We start from the raw sequence: 22,196 nt of genomic DNA on the forward strand, positions 1-22,196 counted from the left end.
TTCAGCAAGGCCAGTTGCAGCCCTTGAGTTTGGGGTGTGACAAACTTGATATCAGAGCAACGTCATATCCTAGGGAGTCTACAAGCTGTGTCAAGTAGAGTCTTGTTTATAAATGCGTTCTGCACCACATTCGAGAAGTAAGAAGGTACAAGGCATATTAAAATAATCACCTTATTTTGCTCACCTCGTGCAATAGAGCGGTGTCTTAAGGGTTGAGTTTTTTAGGCTTATAATTGATATTTATTTACACAGAGAGATGGCAGACACAGACTGACCAGAGCTTGCCAAAGGATAGAAACAATTATAGGTGATGGTGCCAACAAGGTACCACAGGTGTAGGTTGCCCATCCAGAGACACATGGGGAGATATGTTCTCAGCCCTCTAAAGATTCTCTACCACTTTAAGAGACTCTAAGGGCTACAGGATCCCCGCCCCCACTAATGGTACCACTTCTAGCTTTTCTTATTCCATCTAATCAGGATTTCAAGAGTGCAGTGTGTATGTTAACATAGTTAGTAGCTGCAAATCGCCAACCAGTTGCGCCATATATTTTCAAAACTTCTGAAGGGCCTGGAAGTTTGAGAGTTCATGAATTTATTGTCTTGAATCCTCCACTATTTATAGGGATAGATAATAGAGAGAATCGTCAGCACTTTGTTGATCGTCTTTATAGCATCTTCAGGGTCATGCATGCCACAATGACTGAGTCAGTTGAGTTAGCAACATTTTGATTGCGTGATATTGTAGTATTATGGTATGAGAGTTGGGAGAGATCTAAGGGAAAAGGTGCATCTCTACCCATGTGGGATATCTTTATAAAAGCTTTCATAGATCGCTATTTTCCTCGAGAGATTAAGGATGCCTAGGTAGTTCAGTTTTTAAACCTTTGACAGGGCAACATGTATGTTCAAGAGTACAGGATGAAATTTGATTCATTGGCTAGATATGCACCAACAATTGTTGATACGATGTATGATAGGGTACGTAGATTTGTTTGAGGGCTTGATTCAAACTATATTGATGCTTGTTCTAGTGCCGCACTAAATAATAGTATGGATATCTTGCAAATTTTGGCCTTTGCATAGGACATAGTGGATTGCCGACATCATCAGTATATGAATAAGAGGGTTGAGAGAGAGTAGTGGAAGAGGGCTAGGACTACTGGTTTATAGGGAGAGTTTCAGGGTGGTCCCAGACCCCGATATTCCTGCAGGCCACCTAGACCTCCACCTCAGCAGTTCCAAGATAGTAGAATTGATCATTGGGGACAGTCAAGCCTAGGTGATGGTTCAGGAACATCAGACTTTTAAGGAAAAGGAGTTCAAGCCATGCTAGGCCAAACCCACTGCGTGTTGTTACTTGCATTATGATGCATTTTAGGAGTTGCATGTAGGGTTCCAAAGGCAGATGTAGAGGCAAAGAGGGAGCATCTAGTTCTGGTAATGGCCGAAACTATACATATGCACTTGCTGAATGACATGACTCAAAAGTCGTCACCAGATGTTGTGATAGGTACATTGATTGTCTGCTTTGATTATGTTTATGATTTGATAGATCCCGAATCTACTCTATCCTACGTTACTCCATTTACCGCGGGAAAGTTGGGTATAGTATTAAAGTCATTAAATCAAACATTTATTATGTCTACATTAGTTGGTGAGTTTATTATTACTAAGAGAGTCTATTGAGGTTGCACAATAAAAATTATCAACCGTCAGACCTATTAGTTTTGGTAGAGTTAGATAATGTCAATTTTGATGTCATTGTGGGTATGGACTGGTTAACTTCTTGTTATGCTAACATTGAGCGTCGGAAAAAGATTGTTAAATTTCACTTTCTAGGAGAGGCAATTCGAGAATGGAAAGGTAGTACAGCACGCCGAAAGACAGGTTTATTTCCTATCTTAAGGCAATGAGAATGATTATAAAGGGTTGTATTTGTCATCTTATACGCATTCAAGATATAGATGCAGAACCACCAACTCTTTATTCAATTTTGGTGTTTAATAAATTTCCAGATGTATTCCCAGATGAGCTTCCTAATATTCGCCTAGAACAAGAAATTTGTTTTGCTATTGATATGCTACTAGGTACACAACCCATATCTATCCCTCCTTATAGAATGATTTCTACTGAGCTAAAAGAGTGTAAGGATCAACTGAAAGACTTATTGGATAAAGTCTTTATCAGGCCTAGTGCTTTACTGTAGGGTACGCCAGTATTATTTGTGAGAAATAAAGATGGCTCATGTCACGCCCCGAGAGGGTACCCTAGGTATGGCCGGCACTCGAGGACATCGCTGGCTCCAAGTGAACCACTTGGTCTGATCACTCATTTAATCACTCAGCGAAAGACTCGACTCAATAGATAATTAACTCAAGTGGGAATTTAGAACATTGTCATCAATAAATAAATAATAGATTAAAAATACTCAAAGTATAATGTAACTCAACGTCATAAACTCAATAATGAAATTATGGTTTAAAAACATACTCTAAAAGAATCATTCTACTAAACTCTACTTTATCTATGAAGCCTCTAACTGACTCATAAAAAGGTGCTGAGATAAGTCCACGGCTACCTCAAAAAAGTACTAAATAATAAAAGAATGACCGAAAAGAAAGGAGCTCCTCCAAATGCCAAGAGGCCTCACCAAAATTGGAGAAGTAGATCCTCAATAATACGCCTGTTGATAATTTCTAATACCTGTGTCATCATCATAAAATGATATTGGCCAAATGACGTTAGTACATAGAATGTATGAGCATGTAAAATGGAAGGAAGGAGAAATAGTCAACAACACTTACCTCAATCTCAATAATCAACTCAAAGGACTCAACTCAAAATATATGTAAATTAAGAATTTAGCAATCCTTTTTGAGATCGACTCAATTATCTACAATCTCAATCAAACAATCCTATCATCCAAGATCATGTCCTAATTAGGAGTTTCTCTATCCGACAACTATCACCTATGAGGCGGTGATGTATAATAAAGCGGTGTCATTCCTACTTCCGTCCAATACTTTGCCAGGGTAAGAGATGAATTACTATCATTGGATCCACAATCAATCAAATTCCATCATTTTAGGACTTTAGAGGTTTAACCCTCCATCCTTCATTGGCTACATAGTTTATTGGTTTAAGTTATGTATACTCTTACCCAAATTAGTACTCAATACTACTCTCAAAATATATGATGCTCATATCTTTCAGGTAAAATATTCAAATCATCTCATCTGGTCTCATTGGACCCTTTTCAATACTCAATCTCATCTCAAATCATCAGGCCTTTTCATTTAAAAACATGCTATCAAACTCAATCAGATGTCCTCAAAACTCTATCTCAAATAATCATTTATACTCAAAATACTCATGTTTAAATATTAATAATTTTAAAGACTTCTCAAACTCAACTCATATGAAAACTCAAACTCATGTAAAATCAATGCTCATGCTCAAACCATCAAGTTTTTTCAGTAAAATATGCTTTCAAAATCATTCACATCTCGTCAAAACTCTTTCTGAATTTCAATCAATCATGCTCGATCTCGATACTCATTTAGACTCAATATATAAATATATATAATACTAGTTCAAATCACTCTCTTCGTCAATGCATAAAAGTCATCACCTTTACTAAAAAATTATGCATGTAAAAGTCATGATAATCAAATCAACTAGGGTTCATGGGAAAGTAGTCATGAATAAAAATTCCAATCAATTGAGAGATATAAGATAATGATAATATCAATGCATAATTATAAAGAACTCAATAGAAGAAGAATTAACTCATTCAAAATTTAAGAAACTGGGTTAGACTTAACTCATTCTCAATAATTGATAGAATTTAGATGTAGGGCGAGTGGACGAACTCAATCTAATGCTATGAATAGCCTTACATACCTGAAAAAATTAAATTTTTGAAGAACTTTGAAGAACTCGATGAATACTCTTGGAACCCTAGCTTTTTCTCTTCTTAAAATAACTTAGAACGTGTGAATTTTGGTTTTTCTGAGGGTTTGGAATGAACAGGGAGGTTATAAGGCTATAAGATAGAATTAGGGAAGTTAATTGAGGATAAAAGGTCAAGAGTACCCTTCTAGAAATATAAGAAAACTATAAAAACTTTAAAAAATACCTTTTAACGAGTCTCATTGGCCAAATTAGCAAGATAGAGGTCTCCTCGCGAACTATTCAGCGAGTCGCCAAAAAGGTGATTTAGATCGCCTAAAATAACAATTTGTGGAGGTTTTTAGGTCCATTCGGCGAGCTAAGTTGGGGTCTCCTGAACTATTTGGTGGGTCGTTAAACTATTCAGCGGGTCGCCGAACTAATCGGCGGATCGCCCAATTGACTATTGAGCTCACCTAATATTCCTATTTGAACATGCTTTAGTAAAACGACCATACCTGTCTACTCCAAACTCCAAAAAAGGCAAACTTGGTGGAGGTTAAAAGAGGATACAGAGATATTTAATTTGATAGGTCATGGGATATCTAAATTTTAATATTATGAGAGATATGGTTATTAGAAGTTGACCCTTATATGCTCTTATACAAAAACTCAATTGATAAAGGATATTTGAACTCGACTTAGTACTAAGGGTTCCAAATGACCCTAATTTACCTCTAATACATCTCGAATACTTAGGAATTGATCCGAAAACATATATACATTTAGAAGTCATCGGTCTCGAGCCTATACGCATAAGAAGAATGGCTTGGGTCTTAGCTTAAAAATATTCAGGGTATAGAAGCTCACTAAGATTGTGTATCGATTATCAACAGTTGAATAAGGCGACTATAAAGAACAAGTATTCCCTTTAAAGGATTGATGAATTTTTGATCAGTTGCAAGGTGCTAAGTGCTTCTCAATGATTGATTTGAGATCAGGGTACCATTCGGTGCGAGTTTGGGAAAAAGACATTCAAAAGACAACTTTTAGAACCAGATACGGGCACTTTGAGTTTTCATAATGTCTTTTGGATTGACTAATGCCCTAGCAATTTTCATAGACTTGATGAATAGAATATTTAATCCATATCTAGACTTGTTCGTGATTGTATTCATTAATGATATTTTGGTATAATCACATTCTAAATCTGACCATGTACATCATTTGCGAGCAGTCCTTCAGGTTTTTTGAGATTGGGAACTTTACAAAAAGTTATCTAAGTACGAGTTTTGGTTAAAATTTATGTCTTTTTTTGGTCATATTATATTAGATAAAGGAATTATGGTGGATACAAAGAAGATCAAGATAGTGAAAACTTGTCCTAGGCTCACGACTCCAATAGAGGTTTGTAGTTTCCTAGGATTAGTTGGGTGCTACAGAAGGTTTGTGGAGGGTTTTTCTTTAGTTTCGACACAACTGACAAAGTTGACTTAGAGGGAAACTAAGTTTCAGTGGACTGAGGCTTGCGAGTATAGTGTCCAGGAGCTGAAGGACAGGGTGACATTTGCACCAATTCTAGCCTTGCCCGATGGTTCAGAGGGAGATGCAGTGTACTGCGATGCATCTGGTGTTGGGTTAGGATATGTTATAATGCAATATAGTAAGGTGATCACATATGCTTTAAGGCAATTGAGGAAGCATTAGAAGAGCTATCTGATAGTTGTTCATGTGTTAAAGATTTAGAGACACTATTTGCATGGTGTTCATGTTGACATCTTCACAAATCATAAGAGCGTCCAGTATATCTTTAGATAGAAGGAGTTAAATCTGCGACAACATCAAAGACTTGATTTACCGAAAGACTATGATGTTGATATTTTATATCATCCTGGAAAGGCGAATGTGGTAGCCAATGCCTTTAGTTACAGATCTATGGTAGTTTATCCTATTTAGGTGTTGAGAGGCACGAGTTAGCTTGAGAGCTTCATTAATTATGTAGCTTGGGAGTCAGATTATTACTAAGGTAGAAGATAGTAGGGCCATAATTCAGGACACAACTATATCATCTCTAGTTTGGAGATAAAGGCACGACAACATGAGTATCCTAGCTTGGAACAGCTTAGAGCCAAGGCTCAAGACAAAAAGTCTTTAGAATTTTATATAGATGGAGATGGAGTCCTCAGATATAGAGGTCAACTGGCTCACTTTTTACTAGTCAAAACTACTTTTATAGCCAAAGACTATACAGGGCTTTATATTAGAGAGATTGTTTGGACACATGGTGTCCCAGTATCTATTATCTTTGATAGAGGATCACAATTTACCACTAACTTCTAGAAGTCTTTCTGGAAAGGACTAGGGATATAAATTGATCCTAGTACATCCTTTCTCCCTCAAACAGATGGCCAGTTGAGCGCATAATTCAGATGCTTGAGGCTATTACAAGCATGTGTGCTAGATTTCAAGGAAACTTAGGATGACCACTTACTTCTTATTGAGTTTGCATACAATAATAGTTATTATTCTAGCATCAGGATGGCACCTTATGAGGCTTTGTATGGGCAGAAATGTTGATCCCCCATTGGATGTTTCGAGGTAGGTGAGTCACGATTGATTGGACCAGATATGATGGCACCTTATGAGGCTTTGTATGGGGGGAAACGTTGATCCCCTATTAGATGTTTCGAGGTAGGTGAGTCATGATTGATTGGACCAAACTTAGTACAACAAACAATGGAATAGGTTAAGCTTATTTGAGAGTGGTTGTTGATAGCTCAAAGCCAGCAGAAGTCATATTCATATATGTGGCAAAGGGATTTAGAGTTTTGTGTTGATGACTGGGTATTCTTGGAAGTCTCACCTATGAAGGGCGTTATGAGATTTGAAAAGAAGGGAAAGCTTAGTCCCAGATTCATTGGGCCATACCGGATCCTTTGGAGGGTAGGACAAGTATCTTATGAATTAGTATTTCCTTCGGGGCTATAATTTTTTCATCTGGTTTTCAATGTATCAGGTCTACGAAAGTGAATAGGAGACACTTATCGGGTTTTTCCACTTGAGGATGTTCAAATCACAAAGGATTTGTCCAATGAGGAAACTCCAGTTATCATATTAGATTGACATGTATGAAAATTGAGGACCAGAGATGTGACTTCGGTTCAAGTATTGGAGAAACAAGAATTGAGAAGAGGTGATCTGGGAAGCTGAGGATGACATGAGGTCGAAATATTCTCACTTGTTTCATACCCCAGGGTAATGGCATATCATTTTATATCAGTGCAGTAAGGTAAGCTACTTATTTTTTTTATATTGTTGCTTATTATTATTGTTGTCTTTTTTGTATTTCTTTTGCTTGCACTGATATTGTAGAGCTATAGTGCATAGCTATTGATGTTATCCTGTGAGATGCCTAGGTTGGAATTTTTGCATTTCAGGTTCTTGGATAGTTAATTTACAGAGGAGACTCTGCCAAATTTTGGCAACTCCTAAGAACTTAACTGCGTGATTCAGATTTTTCATTCGAGGACGAATGTTTCTAAGGGGGAAAGATATAATACCCCGACTTTTCAAAGAATCTAAATTAGGTCGTACCTTTGCGGCAAGACAAAGAGAGTGATTAATAAATTAAGAATTATGTGGTATATCACATTTTAAGTGTTCAAGGTTCATATTTTAATTTTTGAAGTGTAGCTGGTTGCAAAATAAAAGTTGACGAAAATTATCGTAAGTTCCTTTATAAACATTTCTTTTAAATTTGGGTAAAATGTCTTGGAGATTTTCTCCAAATATATAAAGAGTTATGGGGCCCACGACCTATCAAATAAAAGGCTTACAAGTCTAGTTTCCAACATATCAAACCGTTCATTAATACAACTTTAGAATAGCGAGATATTCACATTTTTTGTAAGATTGCACAAAAAGGCACGTGAAGCAGGTCCCCTAGATTGGCGGAACTTTATATATGTCTTCTTCTTCATTTTTTTCATTTTTTAACCAGAAAATCCTTCAAACCCATTCTTAGGATCACCCAAATTAGTAATTTTCTCGAACTAAGCCCTTGGCGGAAGTTGTTCTATGCGTTGAGCTCGTCATCGTGGTATAATTTGTTTTAGTGATTTTATGGTGTATCACACTTTGGTGTTGGGGAAGAAAGGTTTAGACCATATTTTAAGGTTTTGAGGTATTTTAAAAGCTTAGGATCAAGCCAACACCCTTCTTTTATTGATTCTAGCTTCAATATACCGCAAATAGCAATCTACGATTGAAATCCACATTTTTGTTATTGGATTGTCGTGATGTCTTATATTCGATGTGTTAATTGTTATACTTTTATGTTGTAGTAGAAAGGGTGTTTGTTAAGAAGTCCATAGGCATCTTGAAATCATTAAAAAAGGTATGTTAAGGCTATTTTCTTTTTTTGGCATGTCTCCTCAAAGCTTAGGAGCTATAAGAAGGTTGTTGTTATCGTTGTTATATTTTAGCAAGGATTGTTGGTTGTTGGCTTCCTGAGTTATTGTAATACTCACTTGTTGGGATTCATATTCTGTTAGTAGCGGCCCTAGGTGGGCATGGCTTGAAGGCTATTTGTATAGGCTACTTATAGCTAAATTGCTCGCTTTTATCCTATTTAATTGTTATTGTTGCCCTTGGGGCTATTGTGGTTAGCTGCAGGAATGGGATCATGCCTAAGAAGGCTATGTGTTGACTATGGGACTATATTGGTGCCTAAGAAGGCTATGTGCTGCTTACTGAGCTATGGTGTTTCCTAAGAGGGCTATAAGTTGCCTACGGGGCAATAATGATTTCTGAGAAGGCTATATATTGCCTATGAGGCTATGTTGTTGCCAAGAGGGCTATGAATTGACTATGAGATTATATTGATGCCTAGACTATGTGCTTCCTATGAGGCTATATTATTGCCTAAGAGGGCTATGTGACTGTCTACGGGGCTAGGGGACTACCGATAGGGGTATATATACTGACTTGGCACCTTCTAGGCTTATAGGGGCCTATGCATGTAGTCTTGTTTGTTGTTTTACCTGACGAGCTTATGGGGGGTTGGTTAGGTTGTTGTTTTATTATTTTTGATGTATTTATATTTAGGAGCAGGTCAGTATGCTTATCTTAGTCTTGGTTTATTTATCTTATTACTCGCAGTATATTATGATACCTGCTCATAGTCTATCACCTTTCATATTTGGTACATTATTTCGTACTGATGCCCTATTGCCTGACGCACTGCATTCATGCCTGCAGGTCTCAATAGATAATCAGGTATACCTCCTCAGCAACAGGGTTGACTTCTATCAGATTGGCTAGCCCCTTTTTTCTAGAGCTACCAGAGTTTTGAGGTTTGTTAACTTTCGTTTTATATATTTTTTTGGATAGGCTGGGGCCTTATCCCATAAAGTCTTACTACTTTTAAAGGCTTGCAGACTAGTGCGTATATATTATGGCCTCGTTGGCCTAGTTTGTTGGGTTAGCTAGGCTTGATAGTTGTTTGATACATTGTCTTTTTATATACCTACTTCCAGCTTCTGTATAGAGATTATGGTGGCCTTGATGGCCGAATCATGACTTGTGTGCTAGTTTGCTATTTATTTATATGAATTGTTTAGTGTAGCTATTTCTTTTATAGAGATGTTGACAGGGGCCTTGTCAGCCGAGGGCTTAATTTTAAGCTGAGATATACTTGTTTATTTTCTTGATTGCATGTGGCTATCATGTGCTAGGAGAAATGGTTCTGCAGGGTCAGCTCAGGCCTGAGTTTTGGAATTAGGTGACAGTTGCGCCCCTTGAGTTTGGGGCGTGACAAAAATTCCATAAAAATTCGCGAAAATGAGTTAGAAATCATTAAATCTTCAAACTTAAAATTGGGAAAAAACCCTCCTAAAACCCATTCAAAATCTTGATTTTACAATGATTTCAGAAGATGAAATTGATGGAAAACGATAAAGATTGAATAGATAAACTTACCCAAATGATTTCCTCTAAGTAATCTATCCAAGAATTGACTCTCTAAGCTCCAAATTGAGAAAAAATGGTGGAATATGAAAAATGGACTAATTTTCCGACTTAACAATATTTGAGTTGAAAAATGGCCTTCGCGAGTCGACACCCTCTGCGATCGCTGGAAGTTACCCTTTGTGATCGCGGAGTACAAGAGGCCAATCCTTCATGAACATGGGTATCACTATCGCGATCGTGAATCATAAGGGGGGTTAACCTCCGTGAATGCGGGACCCTCCACGCTAACGCAAAGAACAACAGGGTTACTCTTCGCGAACGCAGAGCCTGTGGCCGCGAACATGAAGAAGAAGACACCTGTACCAGAAACCTTATTTGGTAAATTCTCAAAGTCTCCGATTGGATTTTCGAGATTCATTCGAGGTCAGATAAAATTAAACTTGACATACTACCATACAGAATTTGATATTCTAGACTCAATGGAATAATTGACTTTCCAAAAAAAAAGATTATTATGATGAAATCACCCTCCCGGATCCCTATTAGGCCTAAAACTCAATTATTAGCCTATTTTACTAAAACAAAACCTAAATTTCCGAGCTTCTAAGTCAATACTCAACTATACCAAACACGATGGCCGTATGCAACGGTGCTGATGGAATTTTCATCCGATGCTTGAATCTCAATATGTTGACCAAAGTCAACCCTATCAATAAAACTTTCCACTTAAGGCCTTAAATCGCTAAAATCACACCCAATCGCATTGACATGCCAACCATCCCCATATCAAGAAAAAAGTACAAAAACACTATGAGGAAGGAAAAATAGTTATTTTCACGGATATGTAAGTTTTCAAGAATTGGAACATTATATCATCTACTACTAAAATACATGTTCGTCCTCAAACGAAAAGTAAAGTAAAGCACCTATAGAGGCGAAAAGTTGAGGATATCTGCGATATATGTCGGACTCTACCTCCTATGTAGTTTCCTCAATAGGTCGGTGCCTCTACTGCACTTTTACTAAATCAATATGCATTGATCTCAACTGTCTAGTCTGCTTATCCATGATAACAACATGCTCATCTTCAAATGACAAGTCCTGATCCAAAGCAATCGGGTTCCACTGAATCACATGGTAGTCATCGTGCCGATACCTCTTAAGCATCGATACATAAAACACAGGATGAACAGATGAAAGGTTTGGGGTAGATCCAATCTATAATCCACCTCTCTATACTTCTCTAACACCTCAAAAGGGCCAATAAACCTCGGACTAAGCTTCCCTTTCCTCCCAAAACTCATCACACCCTTAGTGGGTGACACCATGAGCAAACTTGCTCACCAATAGCAAATGACACATCATGAATACACCTATACGCATAACTCTTTTGCCTACTCTAAGCAGTCACAAGACGCTGCTGAATCAACTTTACTCTATCCATGGGATCTCTCAACAAATTAGTACCCCAAGGTCGTACCCCAAAGGAATCAAACCATCCCCGAGAGATCTATATCTCCTCCTATATAAGGCCTCAAATAGAGTTATCTGGATACTAGAATAGTAACTGTTATTATATGCAAACTTCATAAGAGGAAGATATCTATCCCAATGACCACCAAAGTGCATGACACAAGCTTGGAGCATGTCCTCAAGCACCTGGATAGTCCGCTTCATCTGACCGTCGGTCTAAGGATGAAAAGTTATGCTTAACTTAAGCTTGGTAGCCATCTGCTCCTGCATAGAATTCCAGAAGTAAGAGGTAAACTGTGTACCTCTATCAGACACAATAGAAATGGGAACTCCATGCAACTGACTATACGGATATAAATTCTAGCCAACTGCCCCGCATTGTATCTAGTCTTCACTGGAATGAAATGAGATGATTTGATCAACCAATACACAATCATACAAACTAAATCATGCTTACCCAAAGTCAAGGGTAACCCCATCATGAAGTTCATGGTAATGTGCTTCTACTTCCACTTAGGAATGGGCATCTTTTGCATATGACCAACCAATTTCTGATGATCATACTTCACTTGTCTATAATTTAAATGATGTTCCTCTTCATGCCACACTTCTAATAGTGTTGTTTCAAGTCATGAAACATCTTTGCTTCTCCCAGGTGAATAGAATATTTAGAACAATGAGCCTCATCCAACATCATATGTACCAAGTCACCAACCTAGGGCACACAAATACAATCGCTAATCCTCAAAACTCTCTCGGGATCAAGAGAGGTTGATTTAGCTTCACCTCTTAACACTTTGTCTCGAATAGTCCTCAACTTGTTATCATCAAACTGGTGTGCACAAATATGATCCATCAAAATAGACCTAGCCTCCACAAAGGCCAAAATACTATGAGGTGTAAAAATATCAAGTCGGACCAACTGTATAGCCAATGACTGAACCTCTAAATACAAAGGCCTCTCATCCACCTTAAGAAAGGCCAAACTACCCATACTAGGTGCTTCCAAACTCAAAGCATTAGTTACTACATTAGCTCTACCGAATGATAAAGAATGGTGATGTTATAGTCTTTTAATAGCTCCAACCACCTATGTTGTCTCATGTTTAGGTTCAGCTGAGAAAGGATATACTTGAGTCTACAGTGATTGGTAAAGACCTCACAATGCACACCATAGAGATAGTGCCTCCACAACTTCAGGAAAAATATAACTGCCACTAACTCTAAGTCGTGAGTAGGGTAGTTCTTCTCATGAAGCTTTAGTTGTCGAGAAGCATAGGCTATACCTCTCCCCTTCTACATCAATATACCACCCAAACCGACACCCAAAGCATCACAAAATACAATGAAAGCTACACCCTCCTCGGGTAAAGCTAGAATAGGTGCTGAAGTCAATAACTCCTTGAGCTTTTGAAAGCTCGTGTTACACTCATCAACTTACTGAAATGCCAGGGTCTTTGAGTTAACCTAGTCAATGGGGATGTAATAAAAGAGAAACTCTGAAAAAACCACCAATCCTTGGTCACTACATGATCCAAGAATGCCACTGACTCAAGCCAAAACTCATATTTAGAGAATTTTGCGTATAATTTTTCCTTTCTCAATATCTAAAGTAAAACCCTCAAGTGACTAACATGGTCGGCCTCATTCTTGGAGTAAACCATGATGTCATCGATAAACAAAATCACAAATGAGTCTAAATAAGGTCGAAATATCCAGTTCATCAACTCCATAAAAATTGTTAGGGCATTAGTCAACCCAAAGAACATAACCACAAACTCATAATGCCCATAACGAGTCCTGAAAGTAATCTTCAGGATATCAGATTCCCAAACTCTCAACTGATGGTAACCCAAACTCAAGTCAATCTTAGAGAACACCGATGCACCATGAAGCTAATCAAATATATCATCAATGCGTGGAAGAGGATACTTTTTCTTGATGGTGACTTTGTTCAACTGTCGATAGTCAATACACATCCACATAGTACCATCATTTTTGTTTACAAATAATATCGGTGCACCCCACGGAGATGCACTAGGTTGAATAAACCCTTCTTCAACAAATCTTCCAATTGTTCTTTCAACTCCTTCAATTCTACCGTAGATATCTAATAAGGAGAAATAGAGATGGGCTTCGTGCTTGGTTCCAAATTAATCACAAAATCAATGTCACGGTCGGGAAGAGCCCCAGATAAGTATGTAGGAAATACATCCATAAACTCTCTCACAACCCTCATAGTCTCTAAAGAAGATGACTCCTTAGGAAAATTACGCACATAATCCAAGTAAGACAAGAAACCTTTATCCATCATATGGCGAGCAAGAATATAAGTTATCATACCCTTTAGATACAAACTCGAATTACCTTTACACACTAAACCAAGCAAACTGGGATAATCTAAGGTCACAGCCTTGGCTTATCAATATTAGGATCATATGATAGGGACATAACTAGTCCATACCTAGTATCACATCAAAATCAAGCATATCTAATAAAATCAAGTTTGCTTGGGTCTCTCTACCCAAAAATATCACACATACCCCTGGTATACCCGATCTACCACTAAAGATTCACCTATCAGGGTAGAATATGTAGTAGGAACATCAAGGGGCTCACACACATAATCAACACCCACATTAAAATAAGTTGACATATAAAAAAGGTAGACCCTAGATCAAATAATATTGAAGCGGAATAATGGAAAACTGGAATAATACATGTAATAACTGCATCAAAAGTCTCTGTCTCAGATCTACCTAGTACAGCATAGCATACTCGACGGTCACTACCAGCTTGTGAACCACCATGAGCACCACCTTGAGCTCCACCTTTGGCCTCTTGAGTGCCACCCCTAGCACTCTACGATGCACCTCATACAACTGGGGCGGGTGTATAATGAACAACCGGTGTCCTAGGCTGAATAGTAGAAAAAATATGTCTGGGGAAACCCTTTGCCTTATGCCCGAACTCATCACACACAAAGTAGCCTCAAGGACCCAAACCCTACAAAGGATAACCAGGGATGTCAATACATCCTCCTAAACTTGAAGAACTATTATAACTAGCCTGACTCGATCGGGATCCACTTGTACTATCTATACTCTAAATCGCCGCTTGTACTGGTTTTTCCTAATATCCCTGGTTCTTTGACCCAAATAATTTCTACCTCTGAATGAATGACCATTGAACTGGACTTAGCGATGAAACCTCTTGGCCCTACCCTATTTTGTATGTTGAATACTCTCGATCATCTTGACATGGTCGATAATAATCTAGAATGAGCCACCTGATAATATAATAGAGGTTGTAGCCTCCTAAAGATAACCGGCGAATCCCTTTACCAACTTACGAATCTACTCAAAATCTGTAGGTATACTCGTTATAACATACAATATAACTCATGAAAGTTAGCCTCATACTCAAAAACTGATAGGGAGCCCTGCTCCAATTCGTTAAACTTATCCCTATGCTGATCACGTAGGATACAAGGGACAAACTTCTTGAGGAATACCTTAGTAAACCACTACCAACTCATTATAAGAAGACCAACAGGCCTATGAGTTAGTACCAATATCCACCATTCCTTAGTCATTCCCGCAAGATGTAAAGAGATATAAGGCATTCCATGTGTCTCTAAGATACTCAAGTTGAATAACCTATCCTGATACTTGGTCAAAAGGTCATAAGCCTTCTCACTAGTCATACCATCAAACTTGGGAGGCATTACTCTAAAACATCTCTCCCAAACTCTTCTACTCTGAAGTATACATAGCAACACCAACAAAAATAGGTGAAGTCATAAATCTCAAAGAAATGAAAAACGGGGCTAATTAGATATTCAAAATTTAAAATCCAACACTCGGAGTCTAACCGATCATTTTCCCCACCTTGTCATTCTATTGTTCCATATCCTCATACTCATAATCAAGCTCGGGTAGGGCCTTACTAGATCATTCTCAAGCTGGAGCAACCCTTTCAAACCCTGCCATCACTTTTAACGCAGAAAGAATAAATTAGAGGTATACAATATTTGATATGAATAAATTGCATGAAAGGAATCAAAGAAAGAAGTTTCTCCTATTAAGTATCTTATAGCCTCTCAAATATAGGTTCGGATGTCTATGTGCCGATCTGCAAGAATCTACTAGATATCATACTCTTTAACTTATGATATCAGTAACCTAGTGCTCTGATACCAATTTGTCATGACCCAAAATTGAGTTCATGATGGCACATATCCTAATACCCAACCTGATGTGTAAGCCTAAAAGTAACATACAAGACTCCCAAAGGGGAAGTCAGGACACAAAGTAAAGGAAAAGAAAGATAACAATGAAGATATCCCAAAACCTTATTTCATAAGTTTAAAAAGCATCTAATATGAAGTATGAATCTGAAAATACATCATAAGTCTTTGAATACTACAAAGGGCTGAAAAATAGAGGATAGGACTAGTGGTGATCGGGTTCCCAGAATCTCACTACTAATCTGAATGTGTAGAATAAGGAATTAATCAAACCTATGAAATAAACTAAGGAACGCTTCCGCTTGCATATAGAAAAGTCTTATTCCGACATCGGTGCCACCAATTTATTTAAAATAACACTATTAAAGTAAACACGTAAAGACAGTACAGTATCACAATGAAGTAGATAGATCAAGTAGTACAAATAGCAATGTCATACAATGTAATATGATGATGCAATGATATGGTGGTATAGTGAAATCAAGGTTGTCGCACAACCTGTCGTATACACTTGTCGACCTAAGGCTTCAGAAAAGGACCTATGAGGGATCACATTTTACATACCAAATCATAATCTCAATATCTCATAAACTTGCCAGCTAGCTCATGCTCAAGGATATAAAAAGGTGCCACATTTTCTTTCTCAAAAAGAATTCTTCACAGTTCCAAACTTTCCATGATCAATGATATGATGAATGGGGATGAATGCATCATAACATATATGTCATGGAGGCCATATTCAACTCTATATGTAATATAAGGTTCAACTTTTTCAAAACTCAACCTACACATGATATATACCCTCAATTGATAGTAATGGGAAGGAAATACATTGAAATAAGTGTACACCCTTTTTGAAAATGTTCAGTACTCAAATATACTCAAAAAACACCAACGAAACCCCTTAGACGGGCATAACAAGTCAAAAAGTCTCCTGAAGCCTCTATCACAAGCAAAGCACAGATTACATGCTCTCAAAGCAAATAAGATGGCAAATAAGGATCCCACATGAGCTACACAAGACAAATAAGCCCCCACATGACATCATAATGAAATTAACAATCAACTCATACTACAACCCTATCCCAAAGTCTATAACATACGAATGAGTAATTATCCAATCCCAATCTCAAAAAAGGATAGCCAAACCTATCTCGAATGCCAAAAGTTTACACGAATGCTCTAACTAGAGCTCAACCCACGAATACCGACTATGAAATGATTACTCACTATCTAGAATGATAAGAGTTCATCAAAAGGAGTCTAATGATACCCGTATTACTAAGTTTTAAAATCGGGGTTAAAATCATCCAAAAACTACTTAAAAACTAAAAGGGCGAATGTGGAAATTTATTTTAAGATCAGGTTATACTCATCAAGGGGAGTTTGTAGTTGAAAAACCTATAAAAGTTGGTAAAGAAATGAGTTAGAAATCATTAAATCTTCAAACTTAAAATTGAGAAGAAAAACCTCCTAAACCCATTTGAAATCTTGATTTTACAATGATTTAAGAAGATGAAATTGATGGAAAACGATAAATATTTGAATAGATAAACTTACCCAAATGATTTCCTCTGAAAAATCTCCCCAAGAATCGTCTCTCTAAGCTTCAAACCGAGCAAAAACTATGGAATATGAAAAATGGGCTAATTTCCCGACTTAACACTGTATCAAGTAAAAAATGGCCTGCGATCGCAGGCCGTTACCCTCTTCCATCATAGAGTACAAGAGGACTACCCTTTGCAAGCGCGGGCATCACTGCCGCAATCGCGAAGCAAAAGAGGGGCTAACCACCGTGAACACGAAGAAAAATAGGGCTACTCTTCGCGAACGCGAAGCCTATGGCCGCGAACGCCAAGAAAAAGACAACTCCAACAGAAACAAGTTTGGTAAATTCTTAAACTCTCCGATCGGACCTTCGAGATTTGTTTGGGGTCCAATAAAAATAAATCGGATATGCTACCACAATGAATTCAATATTCTAGACTTAATGAAATCGTCGAATTTCCAAAAAAAGATTGTTATGATAAAATTATTCTCTCGGATCCCTTTTAGGCCTATAATTCAACTTTTAGCCTATTTTTCCAAAAAGAAAAACTAATGTCCCGAACTTCTAAGTTAATACTCAATTATACCAAACTCGACATTTCTGACACAAAGGAACGGATGGAATTCCCATCAGATGCTCGGATCTCAATATGTTGACCAAAGTCAATCCTATCAATGAAACTTTCCACTCAAGGCCTCAAATCACCAAAATCACACCCAATCGCATCGAGAATCATGCCAACCATCCTCATATCACAAACAAGGTATGAAAACACTAAGGAAAAGGGTAAAATGGCCATTTTTCACTAAAGTAATTTCTCAAGAATTGAGACATTACAGTGAACTAGTGATTTTTCCATAAAATCACATATTTATTATAAAATATTATCTACTGACAGACATGCTATAAGAACTGTTTAGTTTTAGAAGTACTTTTTTTTAAAATAGCTTTTCAAAAAAGTGTTTTCTAAAAAAAGCAATTTATCTTTGACTAAGTCATTTGAAAAGTATTTTTGATAAGTAAATTGTGTTTGACTAATCTTTTTTAAAAAGTGTTTTAGAGAGTCAAATTATGAAAAAAGAAAAGTATCAACGCACTTTTAATATGAAAATTATTTTAAATATTTATTATAAAATATTTCATTAAATTTTTATTTTTATTAAATTAAAATGTACATATTTAAATTTTCAATCAATATTATCAATATATAATAAAAAAATATTGATACAATATTAATGGTGATTTAAATATAATTACAAATATCAAAAAATAATTTAAAAATCAATCCACAAATTAAATCGCTATATATGAAAAATTCACCTCAATATATATATTGCTTTGCCTCTGCTTTTTTTAAGAAGTTGAAATTTTTACCTTCTTCTCAACAATAGAAAACTCTTTCTGCTTCCATTTAAAAGCAATTTTACTGATTGGTCAAATGTTTGATGTTTCAAAAAAAAGTACTTCTTTTTCAAAAATAAGGATTTTTGGCCTCCCAACAACAATACTAAACGTGCTCTAAATGGTGCTTGGTTGAAGGTTGGATTATTTACCTCAAGGACTAGAGATCAATCCCCCACTAAATATATTTTTTTCCTTCATTTTTTCACTGGTGCATCCATATTCTAGATATCCTACATTCATTCCTGATCAGATCCTATTTATTTGACTTCACTTTGACGCGTTGGACTTAATTTTTTTGGAGGAGTTTGTTTACTAAAATTCGAGAACAATGAAACATATCCGATCTGTTTGGAAAATCACCTAATAATTGAAATTGAGTGTAATCGGATATAATTACATACAGTTTGGCATGTTTGTTTGATTGACAGTAGGAATTAGATGTGATTGAGAGAGGTAATTTCACTCTCTAATTCTCAGGGAGGTGAAAATTGCTAGTAATTATATGATGTAATTACAAGGTTATTTTTCAATTTACTTCTTTTGTTTTTATTTAATTTTTTTCTTTTTGATTAATTTATTCTTTTTTTATTATTTTAATTTCTTTTTTATTTTTCCTTTTTAATTTATTTTTAAAATATATTTTTCCATTTACATTATTTATCTTTCATTTTCTTTCTTCTCATTTCTCAACCTTTACTTCTTATAATTTTATGTAATTGCTCATATATTTTTTTAATCTTCTTCATTTATCACACTGCATTAGTATTTTAGTTTTCTAATTAAAGTAAAATTTCATTGCTGAATAATTTATAAAGACACATATTTTGTCAAATATTAACTTCAACTTTTTAATTCTAAACAGTAAAAGTAAAAGTGTGAACTATAAGAAATGTCCATGTGTTATGAAATATTATATTGTGGATGTCCACTATACCAAGAAGTTACTCCAACTAATTATCTTCATTACTTCCCTCTATTATAAGATAACCTCCACCTTTATGACCATTATTCTTGTAACCTTAGACTTCTATAACCTCCTCCAGTATCTTCATGATTAATTTCATGTTTATGACTAACCTTTTGTATGCCTCTATGTAACACTATAAATAGAGGTATAAGAGTTCATATTGTATACACTTGAACAATTGGAAGAATAAGAAAGTTCTCATCTCTTTTGTCTCTCTATTTCTGTTGCTTTCTTCTTCTAATATTCTTGTATTATTTGCTTTAATTTTACAATACGTTATCAGCACGGGGTCTTACAAATTAAAGGTAAGATTAACTCGATAATTAGGTCTTTGAAGTGGTGAGTTTTTCTTTTTTGTTGTTGGTTAAATTATAAAATTTCAATTCTTTCAATACAACATGTTCTCACTGCTAACCTTATTTCACCACTTTAGCACCTATTAGATGGCTGCTATCTCTACTATATCTGGCCTAAATTAAGTGTTAAGTTTTCATGGATTTTGAAGTATGAGTTGACCATCCTAAATTGTAAGTGTAAATGGTAAAATCTATTTCAATGGGGTTTACTATTTTTTTTGTTGCATAATTCCAGATGGATGGGTTGAAATAAATTATATTGTATGTCTTGTTGAAATTTAATTTACTTATGTATATAATTAAAAATTGGTAATATTATTGGTATAGGCTTGAAGGTGGGTTCTATTGAACAAGGCCTATTATGACATTGGTTAAGGATAAGATGATGAATTTAAATTTTACCACAACAAGAGGGTAAAACATTGAGTTAAATTTCTAATGCACCATGATGATAGGATATTGGATTCAAGTCCCTTCATATTATGGCTTAAGATGTCTTTAGATGGGTAAGACATTGGGTTAAAGTACTAATACACCCTAGTGATGATATGATAATGATTAAGGCAAATCAAAAGTCGTGAAAATTCACCCAATTGATTTTCTCCATTCTCTTATGTGAATGTTGGTAGTGTATAATATGTCTGAAAGATGATAATATGTTGAATGTATGAATATGAACGTGGTAAAGTGTTAATTGTCATTATTGTGGTAATTATAAAGAAGAACATTATGGGTTCTTAAGATGTTCCTTCAAAGGGTGAAGGTTATTGTCATCTCAAAATGGTCCTTCAAAAGGTGAGGTAGTTTTTCATCTCAAAATGGTCCTTCAAAAGGTGAGGTAGTTTTTGCCATCAAAGTGGTAAAGAAAGGTTATTGAAAAATATTGTTGTTGGTGCAATCCAATTTGAAAAATTTTATAAATCCTCTATCAAAATAAACAAATACAAAGTGGTAGTGCACTTGGCCCTTTAAAATGATGTTGAGGTGTTTCAAATAAATTTGATAACTATCAAAGCCTTACAATGAGTTTCTAATAAAAACTTATGGAAGAGGTATAAATGATTATAGTCCAGTCCTTGAAGAGAATGTGACTGATAAACATCATTAATGTTCGACCATTCTAAAAGTGAATGAGTCAAGATAGTGATAAAAATATTATGGGTTGGATACATACTATAACTCACATGTACGGAAGGTTTGAGAAAAAAATAATATGTTTTGACATAAATGGTTATTTGATCATGTACTTTGAGTACATCAAAATTATTGTGGTATGTTTTATTGTAAACTATCGAAGGGCAAAAGAAAGAAATAATTATTTCCTATAAAAGGTTGCGTTCATGACCAATATGAACATTATTGTATGATCGCATAAATTTGTCATTGGTTGTTGTCACGACCCAGACCTGCCGTGATTGGCACCCACTCTAACTCTTCGATGGAAGAACCATTCTAACTACCCAACAATAATAATCACAATATGTACACAAGCTTAAAGATGTGGAAGTAGGTTTTAAATCGAAGATAAGTGCTGAGTTCCCATAAACTTGGAAAAACTAACTAGTTATAACCTCAAATGTGCAGAATTAAACACCCATAGAAACTGAAAGTCATCGTACTAAAATACTAACTAACAAGTCTAGAACAGGAGTACAACTCCAATAGAAACTAGTGAATCAAATGAAATATTGTCTGCACATCTGAGTCCTGAAAGAAGGACTAAGATTAATTGAAAAGTCTACGGCAGCATGACAGAATAGCTCACCCTAGGAATTTGAACAACCAGTTAATCTTCCAATTGAGGTCTCTCTGCTACTGGTTGAATATGCCCTGTACTCAACAAAAGGCAAGCAAAAGTAGCATCAGTTCACAAAAGAATGGTGTACTGGTAGGATCACACGGTTAGCCAGTAAGTGGATCATAGATAAGAAAATTTCAACATCATAGGCATATACATATATAAAATAATTCAACCACATCTCAATATCACAGCTCAATGTCTTTCACATGCTATAATTTTCACACAAGGGTCTTCTCAAGGAACCTACAAATAATCAAATTTGTGTTGAAACGTGACACTCGATCCAAGTATGTATCAGAATGAGACACCTGATTCAAATACGTGTCATAACGTGACACCCGATGCAAATTATATGTCGGAATGAGACATCTGATTCCAATATATCACAAGCATAAGAACATTCAATGTTTACAATATTTTTACCACCAAGAACAGGTTCATCATAATAACAGGTCAACAAGTGATTATTTCACACATAATCTAGCATATTTACCTATTTATATTATAAAGCAATTTAACAAGTATATCAAAAA

This window comes from Solanum dulcamara, chromosome 2 (genome assembly GCF_947179165.1).
Source record: "Solanum dulcamara chromosome 2, daSolDulc1.2, whole genome shotgun sequence".
NCBI classification, from domain to species: Eukaryota; Viridiplantae; Streptophyta; class Magnoliopsida; order Solanales; family Solanaceae; genus Solanum; species Solanum dulcamara.